The following is an 11,860-nucleotide window of genomic DNA, read 5'->3' as shown; positions in this document are numbered from 1 at the left end:
CAAACAGAAAAGAGAAATGACCCAAATCAACAAAATCATGAATGAAAGAGGAGAGATCACAACCGACACCAAAATAATACAAACAATTATAAGACCAAATTATGAGCAACTCTATGCCAGCAAATTAGATAACCTGGAAGAAATGGGTGCATTCCTAGAGATGTATCAACTCCCAAAATTGAACCAGGAAGAAATAGAAAACCTGAACAGACCTATAACCACTAAGGAAATTGAAGCAGTCATCAAAAATCTCCCAACAAACAAAAGCCCAGGGCCAGATGGCTTCCCAGGGGAATTCTGGCAAACATTTAAAGAAGAATTAATACCTATTCTCCTGAAACTGTTCCAAAAAATAGAAATGGAAGGAAAACTTCCAAACTCATTTTATGAGGCCACCATTACCTTGATCCCCAAACCAGACAAAGACCCCATCAAAAAGGAGAATTACAGACCAATATCCCTGATGAACATGGATGCAAAAATTCTCACCAAAATACTAGCCAATAGGATCCAACAGTACATTAAAAGGATTATTCACCATGACCAAGTGGGATTTATCCCTGGGCTGCAAGGTCGGTTCAACATCCGCAAATCAATCAGCGTGATACAATACATTAACAAAAGAAAGAACAAGAATCATATGATCCTCTCAATAGATGCAGAAAAAGCATTTGACAAAGTACAGCATCCTTTCTTGATCAAAACTCTTCAGAGTATAGGGATAGAGGGTACATACCTCAATATCCTAAAAGCCATCTATGAAAAACCTACAGCGAATATCATTCTCAGTGGGGAAAAGCTCTCAGCTTTTCCCCTAAGGTCTGGAACGCGGCAGGGATGTCCACTATCACCACTGCTATTCAACATAGTATTAGAAGTCCTAGCCACAGCAATCAGACAACAAAAAGAAATCAAAGGCATCCAAATTGGCAAAGGGGAAGTCAAACTCTCACTCTTTGCAGATGATATGATACTGTATGTGGAAAACCCAAAAGACTCCACTCCCAAACTGCTAGAACTCATACAGGAATTCAGTAAAGTAGCAGGATATAAAATCAATGCACAGAAATCAGTGGCATTCCTATACACCAACAGCAAGACAGAAGAGAGACAAATCAAGGAGTCGATCCCATTTACAATTGCACCCAAAACCATAAGATACCTAGGAATAAATTTAACCAAAGCGGCAAAGGATCTGTACTCAGAAAACTATAAAATACTCATGAACGAAATTGAAGAAGACACAAAGAAATGGAAAAACGTTCCATGCTCATGGATTGGAAGAACAAACATTGTGAGGATGTCAATGCTACCTAGAGCAATCTACACATTCAGTGCAATCCCCATCAAAATAGCATCCACTTTTTTCAAAGAACTGGAACAAATAATCCTAAAATTTGTATGGAACCAGAAGAGACCCCGAATAGCCAGAGGAATATTGAAAAAGAAAAGCAAAGCTGGCAGCATCACAATTCCAGAACTCCAGCTCTATTACAAAGCTGTCATCATCAAGACAGTATGGTACTGGCACAAAACAGACACATAGAGCAATGGAACAGAATAGAGAGCCCAGAAATGGACCCTCAACTCTATGGTCAACTCATCTTTGACAAAGCAGGAAAGACTGTCCAATGGAAAAAAGACAGTCTCTTCAACAAATGGTGTTGGGAAAATTGGACAGCCACATGCAGAAGAATGAAACCGGACCACTTCCTTACACCACACACAAAAATAGACTCCAAATGGTTGAAAGACCTAAACGTGAGACAGGAGTCCATCAAAATCCTAAAGGAGAACTCAGGCAGCAGCCTCTTCGACCTCAGCCGCAGCAACTTCTTCCTAGAAACATCGCCAAAGGCGAGGGAAGCCAGGGCAAAAATGAACTATTGGGATTTCATCAAGATAAAAAGCTTTTGCTCAGCAAAAGAAACAGTCCACAAAACCAAAAGAGAACCGACAGAATGGGAGAAAACATTTGCAAATGACATATCAGATAAAGGGCTAGTATCCAAAATCTATAAAGAACTTATCAAACTCAACACCCAAAGAATAAATAATCCAATCAAGAAATGGTCAGAAGACATGAACAGACATTTTTCCAAAGAAGACATCCAAATGGCCAACAGACACATGAAAAAGTGCCCAACATTGCTCGGCATCAGGGAAATCCAAATCAAAACCTCAATGAGATACCACGTCACACCAGTCAGAATGGCTAAAATTAACAAGTCAGGAAATGACAGATGTTGGCGGGGATGTGGAGAAAGGGGAACCCTCCTACACTGTTGGTGGGAATGCAAGCTGGTGCAACCCCTCTGGAAAACAGTGTGGAGGTTTCTCAAACAGTTGAAAATAGAGCTACCATATGATCCAGCAATTGCACTACTGGGTACTTACCCCAAAGATACAAATGTAGGGACCCGAAGGGGTACGTGCACCCCAATGTTTATAGCAGCAATGTCCACAATAGCCAAACTGTGGAAAGAGCCAAGATGTCCATCGACAGATGAATGGATAAAGAAGAGGTGGTATATATACACAATGGAATGTTATGCAGCCATCAAAAGGAATGAGATCTTGCCATTTGCAACGATGTGGATGGAACTGGAGGGTGTTATGCTGAGTGAAATAAGTCAATCAGAGAAAGACCTGTATCCTATGACTTCGCTGATATGAGGAATTTTTAACCTCAGGAAACAAACTGAGGGTTGCTGGAGTGGTGGGGGTTGGGAGGGATGGGGTGGCTGGGTGATAGACATTGGGGAGGGTATGCGCTATGGTGAGCGCTGTGAATTGTGCAAGACTGTTGAATCACAGATCTGTACTTCTGAAACAAATAATGCAACATATGTTTAGAAAAAAGAAAAAGAAGTAGATAGCAGGAGGGGAAGAATGAAGGGAGAGTAAGTCGGAGGGGGAGACGAACCATGAGAGAGGATGGACTCTGAAAAACAAACGGAGGGTTCTAGAGGGGAGGGGTGTGGGGGGATGGGTTAGCCTGGTGATGGGTATTAAAGAGGGCACGTTCTGCATGGAGCACTGGGTGTTATATGCAAACAATGAACCATGGAACACTACATCAAAAACTAATGATGTAATATATGGTGATTAACATAACAATAAAAAAGAATGAAATCTTGCCATTCGCAACAACATGGATGGAACTAAAGGATATTATGCTAAGCAAAATAAGTCAGAGAGAGACATATACCATATGATTTCACTCATGTGGAATTTAAACAAAACATGAATATAGGGGAAGGGAAAGAAAAATAAAATAAGATAAAAACAGAGGGAGGCAAAACCATAAGAGACTCTTAACTATAGAGAACACACTGAGGGTTGCTGGAGGGGATGGGGTGGGAGGATGGGGTAATTGGGTGATGGGCACATGTTGTGCTGAGGACTGGGTGTTGTATGTCTATCATTAAATTGTACTCCTGATACCAATACTACACTATATGTTAACTAAGTGGAATTTAAATAAAATCTTAGGAAAAAAAAAGAAAATGTGTATTAGAAAACAAATCAGTTCTAGTTTGTCATAGTTCTTCCTGCCCCCACTTATAGTTCCTAGGAAAAGAAATATTCCAAATCTCAAGGGCTAAGATAAATGAATAAAATATGATGTCAGTAAATCCAAGCCCATATTTACAATTTTGTTTTGAAATCTTTGACAACTGTCAAATAACTATACAATATTCATGACATACTGTTATCAATGTATTTTTATAAGTGTGTTTAATTATAGTCCTTAGGAGGATTACATGTGATTCCTACCTAACAGCTTCTGGTTTCCCCAATCCTGAGATTGAGGAGTGGCTAACCTATTCTAGGTTGAAGCCAGGTGCCCTCTAGGAAATGTAAAGGAGTGCAGGGGGGAAAAGGGATTCATCTAGAGCTGGCTCACAAAGTAAAAACATGAACAAGTCTAAGAATATCCTTACGGGACTCCACAAGCCTTTCTAAAATTAGGCCTAGGTCCCTGGTGGAATTCATGTGTTGCATTGAGACTCAGGACTGCACAGAAGCAGCTTCTGAGTTAAGGAACATGTTTTAAGTTAAGTCATGAAAAGTTATTTAGCTTTGTAGCAAGAAGAAATGTTACAACCGCCTCCTAGAATATACTGAATAGTCTAATTAAGTTAAGTACAGTGCTCCAATTAAGCAATTATTGCTGAGGTAATCACAGGGGTGCTCCTCCAAGACTGCTCTTCTCACCTTCTCCACCAAAGCCTCCTCTGACCTTCTCTGACTGCAGTTTCTTTAAGTGTTGATTGAACAGCTATCGGGAGCATGACATCTACTTAGTGTATGGGAGTGACAGGGAAAACAGAGCCCCCTTCCAGTCCCCAGAGTCATAAGGGAGTCTGGAGACAAGCCACAGTATTAGGAAAATGGAGAGATACCATATTAGGATGACAAACACAGGGAGACAAAACAAGAGAAGCAGCAAAGCTGCTCATGGCTCAGAACTGAGTGTTTTAGATGGTGTGCCCAGGGAGTTTGGGATATTACCTTCTCTGGGAGTCATGAAGTCCTTCCCTCTTGAAATGAGAGACCATTTTCTTTTCCAGGTTGTGTAGTACTCAGTTTATTGTCCCTTCCAAGCGAAGTGTAGTTTTCATTCCTTTGAATTCTCTACTGAGAGATTAAATGAGTTAATATAGAAAAGTCCATGACCTAATGTTTGGCACATAATATCCTTAATAAATATTAATCTCTCACAACTTCTTTCGCCACATTTTTTCAAAAGTGGTCACTACAATAGCCCATAGCAAGGCTTTTCCTCAGGAGGTGAGCTACATTGATGCCGAGGGAGACACCTCTCTGAGAGAGTTTGGAAACCCAGAAAAGAGAGGTGGTGGGGTTGAGGGCAAAGTAATAGCTGGGAACCATGTGAGTCTAGCGTGCATATAACTAACTGGTGAACATCAGTAAACTCCTGTCAACTTAAGACCCAGTCACAGAGGCACTGTGGGAAGCAGGCCAGAATGCTTCCAGGCTACAGGCTTGTGGCTGAGGTTTGAGGCAGTTAAAACAAAACCTTAAAACAAAACCTTATCTTTAAGCAAGTCTGTTGACTCAGTATGTGAAGTCAGAAATAGAGGCTTAAATGTAAAGAATTTACTTACTGGTATTTCAAAATCAAGTAAAAATACTGGGGATGTTGCTTTTCTAATTTTTCCTTTGATGTTGGATCTTACTTGCATTTTAAAACATGTTTAGGGGCGTCTGGGTGGCGCAATCAGTTAAGTGTCCGACTCTTGGTTTCGGCTCAGGTCATGATCTCAGCTTCATGAGATCCAGCCCCCTATCAGTGAGCTCTGCGCTTAGCGCCCAGAGGGATGTCTGCTTCTCTCCCTCTGCCTCTGTCCTCCTCCTGCTCATGTGCACTTGAGCTCTCTCTCTCTCTTAAAAAAGTGGGGGAGAGTGGTGTCCTAAGTGGGGTGAGAGATGACTTAGACTATAATTGCTTCATAGTGGTGCCAGACACTGTCCATGTAACTCTTAATTAACCAGAAGAATCTGGGGTCATATGAAGGACTCATCAGTCATTTTGGTCAAGGAAAGGGATTTATACGTTTAGGGAATTATTTCTAGCATCAGCAGTTCTTCTTGATTTCTAGAACAACTCTTTCGCCTTGTGACTCAAGACCTAAAGATTTGAATCACTCCAGGTAGGAGTTTGTGCTAGCAGACCCTCGAAAGCTGTGTGACCTCTTCCCTCTAGAGCAGCCCCTGTTGCGGGGCCATAAGCTCATCTGATTCACCTGCTTAAGGGCTCATCTGGTCTCTTAGTTTTCTTAAACTTGGAACAATTTCCAGGTTTTTTTTTTTTTCACAGATTAACGTGTTTGAAGAGCCCAGACCCTTACCTCCACCCTCACTCATATTTAGAAACTGACCTAATAATCACTACCAGGCGATTGACAGTCTTCTTCAGTCTTTGTTTAAACACCTTTAGTGACAGGAAACTTAAAATGCCTCCGGAGCCAAGCCGTGAAGTTCTAATCCTCCCTTGTCTCATGACCTTGGGCAACCAAAATAGTCATTACTGGCATTAGAAAATGTAACAGTGACTCATTTCTATATCATTAGATATAATGTGGACTGTATGTCTGCACTCAGATTTCTCCAATTTTCCCAACAATGTTCTCTGTAGCTGTTTTTTGTCAAAACAGGATTTGATAAAATATTTTGCCTTATATTTCCTTTAATGTAGTCTGTAGTTAATTCAGTTGATGTAATTTCCTTTGCTCCAGAATAATTTCTCTGCTTATTTTCCTTTTTGTTTTCCTACATTGACATTTTTAAAGAGACCAGACAGGAGTTTTGCAGAACATCCCTCAATTTGGTTGTGCATGAACAGGACTGTTTAGTTTTTTGACAGCTCTAAATTCTGAGAAGTCCTTCCTATACTGAGCTAAAAATTTATTTTATTTTATTATATTATGTTAATCACCATACATTACATCATTAGTTTTTGATGTAGTGTTCCATGATTCATTGTTTGCGTATAACACCCAGTGCTCCATGCAGTACGTGCCCTCTTTAATTGTCATTTTTACCCACTGATGCTAGTTTTAAACTCTTCAAAGAAAATAAAAATAATCTGCCTGATAATTATTTGTTGAAAAACAATGAATGAATGTTCATGAGCTTTCATTAAAAATATCCAGGTGTTGGGTGATAGACTTTTGGTGTCTGGGAACACTGGACATGGTGCCCATCTGAGCCAGAGTACTCTGTCTAGGTGTCTGGTCCAGCAAGCCATGCTGTTAGGAGATAGCAGTTGCATTCATAATGGAAGGGGTCTCTCTCTCTCAAATAAATAAATAAAATCTTAAAAAAAATTGGAAGGAAACAAAAAGGAATCTTAAACAAAAAAGGTTGTAACACTTGGCATCTTTTGTAATTTTTTTCGAGTTAAACAGGGGGGGGGGGGGGGGGGGGGGGGGGGGGGGGGTGGTGAGGAGCTTTGCTTGGAAGAAGGGGAGAGATGTGTATGCCACAGAGGTGGCATGGACAGTTTGTAACTGTAGCAGCTATGAATAGTGCCGGGAAGATTTTTAAAAAAGGTTTTGGCCTTTTTGGTTTGTTTGCTAAGGAGAAAAATCATGCTGCCCATGTTTGACCTTATTGGAATCAAACACTATGCTTTCACATCTACATTTCTAGTGCAACATTATTGGCAAACAAGCAGTTTAGTAATTTATACTAACAGGAATGTGCCTGGAGATCTGAAAGTCTGAATAATCTGTTCTTGATAAACACAGATATTCTGTGAATTTGGCAGTGTCCCTCAGGAGCTGGGGATGAATCAAGTTAATGGAGTTACTGAACGCTCTGAGCAAAGCCCTCAGAGGATTTAATCTAAAAGTTGAGAATAAGGCTTAACCTTAACGCAGGATGAGATGAAAGGTGAATGAAAGCAAAAGACTGAAACACCTGCTTAGTGGAAAAGGTGCACAAAGCAGAATGGGTGATTTCCAAGTGAACTGTAAAGACCATGGTTGTCAGAGAGAGGCAGAAGAGGGAGCAGGGATGTGAAAGTCCAGCTCTGTCTTTAACCTTGGGAAAATTCACTGGATCTCTTTCCACATTGATTAAAATAGGAACATTGGAGTCAATGACTTGTAACATTCATTCCCATATTAATGCTCTTTAATTCCGTGACTGTCCAAGGAGGCTCTATGACGGAGGTATTTGTCATGGATAAGATTTGGTTGGGGTGGGAAGACTTGCCATAGGTGAAAATAATCGACCACCTCCTCTTTACATGAATGACATCAGTGGCATGACCTCCACCATTATCATCACTGATTGGTTGCCTATGAGGTGTCTTGAGGATAAGAAGTATTTTAATTGATATCCTAGGTGGCTACAGGGAAAAGATTGATTTAAATCAATGTTAGGGCTTTCATTCTGTTCCGCCATGGGGAGACATTTCTAGATTCTACTCATCAGCATTTTAATTTGTACAAATCATGTCCTCCTGAATCATAAACTGTATTTCTGGCGTGGCCCTCACCCAAATCTCTTTGCTGTCAGTAGTCCTCTCTGGATTAGCTGAACTCCCATTCCTCTGGTAGTTCGATGCTGGGTGACTAGTTAATAAAATTAACCAAATTGGGTGCCTGGGTGGCTAAGTCAGTTAAGTGTCTGACGTTGATCTCAGGTCAGGTCTTGGTCTCAGGGTTGTGAGTTCAAGCCCCGCCCGGCACGGAGTCTACTTAAAACAAAAACAAAAACATTTAAAATTAACTGAGTAGCCACCAACATAGTTTCTTCACATTCATAGGATTACCTCTCTTTGGTTATCTCCACTGCCAAAAATGCCGACCCCCTTAATAATATCATTTGCCCATAGTGGCTCAACAGCTCCTGTCCCACTACCACCTGGGATTGTCACTCATTTTTGGATGAACTATATTGATAGACTCTGTTGAAAACTATGAAATCTCACTATGGGGGGGGTGCTGGGAAGCCTATACATGTGCTTACAATAATTTGTATAACATTTCAGGGACTTACTATAAACCTTCATTTTAAATTGATCATGAAATTAATTTTTTTTTTTGGTTAAGCCCACATAAAAAAAAGAATGAAATTGCCTTATTACATGATTCAATTCGCTAATTTCCTCCACACTTCAGGATGGTATAGTTTCAGGGATGTGATTATGTCACCAGGATTTCTGTCAGGCCATTTCCAGGTTTTCACTTAAAATGTTCCCATTAAAATCCTTTGTAAATCCAGCTGCAGGAATATAAGACCCATTTATCTGAACCAGGCTGTGTCTTCAATTCTGTGTTGGATAGTCTTTCTGTCATTTGTTTTTCTTTTGTGGCTGTAACATTTGTAACTGCTCCTTCACTTGCATAGCTTCAGTTAGGTGCATTTAATCATAGGGTAGGCGCCTGTGATCCTTGCTCCTTCCATGGAGGAGAGGCCACCTCTAGACCCTTCCCTGGGGTGTGGCAAGTCAGTGATACTGCCATGTGGTCAGTCACAAAGGTCATTTTGTTGGTCCATTTCTTTGGGGACAATAGGTAATAAGAACCTCCTATACGAGTTTCAAAACTTTTATACTGTTCTCCAACTACCATGTATAACTTCTGCTTTTGCTGATTAAAAAAATGAGGTTTATTCCTTCATAAATCTCTGTCAAATTTATTTTCCTTGGCTTCTTTCCTACCACCCTTAGTTACCACTTTCACTTAAATGAATAGCATAGGAGTCAGCCCTCTGTATCTGTCTTCCAGTTTAGCCAAACGCAAAGTCTGGGCTTGGTACCCCCTCTGCTGTGTCCTGGAGAATCTGTTCTCCTGACAGAGAGATGGGGTGGCCTCTGATTTTGAGAAGCCAAACTGAATCAGGTCAGGAGTTCTGAGTCTTCTGCATCCAAAGCCCCGTTTTATTTGAGAGGATGCTTTCGGAAGGGGTTTCCCTCCTTCTTTCCTGTTTTGCCCTAGGCTGTCATCACTTTCTGCCTAGTTAGATTCCCCTCAAGCAGTTTGGCATCGTTCAAAGCCTTCCTCTTCTGAGGTTCAGCTATCCACTTTTCAGTAGCCTCTAGCCCTTGAAAACGTGGAGCTAATTTCTATGCAGCTTCATCTGAGAATCTGTTCTTATTGGTCAATGACAATTTTAGACTCAGAATCTGGGTGTCTGTTTACATGTGGTATGGACTTGATCCAAAGTTGCAAGCTTGAAGAGTAGGAATGCCAGAATCCCAGAGTCCCAGAAATGGAGGGACCTAAAACAGCACTGGGCCTAAGTGTTTTGTTTTTTTAAAGATTTTATTTATTTGAGAGAGAGACTGAGAGAGAGAGAGCACGAGAGGGAAGAGGGTCAGAGGGAGAAGCAGACTCCCTGCAGAGTGGGGAGCCCGATGCGGGACTCGATCCCGGGACTCCAGGATCATGACCTGAGCCGAAGGCAGTCGCTTAACCAACTGAGCCACCCAGGCGCCCAAGTGTTTTGTTTTGTTTTGTTTTTAATATGTTACAGATAAACGATTTGGAACCTAGAGTTCTTTTGGGAGGGATGGGGTGGCTGTGTGGAATCTAGAGTTCTTAAAATAACATAGCTAAGATTTGAAAATGGAAAGCAGTTTCCAAAAATGGCACGGTTTTCATTAGCATTTTATTTTTTAGCTCAAAATGAAAACATAATGAGTCTTGCTGAAAAATATCCACATTCAACAGTTATTTTCCAGGAAAGATAACTTTGGGAATTAAAAGCCTTTAAAATGTATTTACTGTGACATCAGGTATCACAGGGAAACTCCCAAAGAAATCACAGAAGTTGCTAAATGATGTGTGATGGTTTACAGTGGGTAACCCCTTGCTTCACCACGCTTGAGTCTAGGAAGGGGCATCAAGGACGGGCTCATAGTCAGTCACAAGGTATCAGAAACTCCTTAAGCCCCAACCTACAGGAATCTGAGAGGTCAGGGTCCATCTCCAGTCCTCCCGCAGGTGTCCATGGTGGCCCCACTCTGGGCAGCAGGCTGTTCTACTGCCCCCACATGAACTGTTTAACAGTGTCACCCCAGAAGTCTGTTGCTCCTACTTTTGATTGCGCTGCTGTGTTCAACATTTCCTTCATACATGCCGAACTTGATGCTTTTGCTTTTTGAACTTGCCAATTTTTTTTTTTTTTTTTGGCTCCATATAAAGATACCTTGATACGTCTTTTAGCTTTCTCTCTCAGGATCTTGATAACGTCTGAGCATTGTTGAATGGCATTGCTTAGGGTAACCTCAAAATACTATTCCCCCCATGAGACACCAGCAGTGTCTGGGTTCCCCATACCAGGGAATTCTTTCCTGGAGGTCAGTGACTCCCTTCATCACGGTCTTGCCCCCAATCTGCTTTTCCCATACACCCCATCCTGAAAGGGGGCATGCTCAGCAGCTTGGCACACAGGCCCTTGGTAACCTCTTGTTTTGGCTTCTCTGGCCTCATATCCCAAAGCACCTGTACACACTAACGCCTACCCTTTGCTCCAGCCTGTCAATCCTCCTTATGAGTATGGATTCCATATTTACAAATTTGCCTACTCTATGAAATATTGGTGACCCAGATCGTAGTTGGGGCACTTTGGTGGTTGTCATGGTGGTGGTTGTCATGGGCGTGCACAGGTGTGGAGTGGTAAAAGACTTGAGTCGCCCAAGTGCTCGTTCCCAGCTGAGGTCAAACAGGATGATGCTCTGCTTTCTTCTTTCGGCTGTCATTCTGTGAATAGGTGTCCTTCTCGTGGTTTATTTGGTGCCACGTTTTCTCTATTTTTGTACTTTTTGTTGGTGGTTTCACTGTTTACAGTGGTCCCCAAGCATAATGTTCAAGTGCTGCCTCGTGTTCCTAAGTGCAAGAAGTTCCTTATGAAGAAAATATGTGTTAGGTAAGCTCTGTCCAGGCATGAGGCATAGTGCTGTTGGTTGTGAGTTCAGTGTTCAAGAATCAACAATATATCTTAAATAATGTGTCTTTAAACAGAAACACAGATAAAAGAAAGTTGAGTATTGATTGGTTGATGAATGTATTGTGACTGGAGGCTTGTAGGAACCGAACTCTGTGTTTTCCCCTAGGAGCAATGGTTCAGTATTTGCTAAGTCAGGGTTTGCAGGGACTTTATAGAATGGAACCGAGACACATGGCCACAGGTGAGGTACAGCAGGCCCCCCCACCCCCTGCCCATTTGCGGTTTTGCTGTGCAAGGATTCAGTTTCCCTCGGTTAACTGTGCTTTGGAAGCAGGTGATTTTCCTGACGTATCACCAGGAGGTCAACCGTGGTCTAAACCTAGGCCACAACACCAGCATCACTCATCTCACTTCATCTCAGCATGCG

This window comes from Callorhinus ursinus, unplaced genomic scaffold (genome assembly GCF_003265705.2).
Source record: "Callorhinus ursinus isolate GAN/ISIS: 27379988/994484 unplaced genomic scaffold, GSC_fseal_2.0 scaffold6, whole genome shotgun sequence".
NCBI classification, from domain to species: Eukaryota; Metazoa; Chordata; class Mammalia; order Carnivora; family Otariidae; genus Callorhinus; species Callorhinus ursinus.
The sequence above is the reverse complement of the archived record's forward strand: the minus strand, read 5'-3'. Positions refer to the sequence as shown.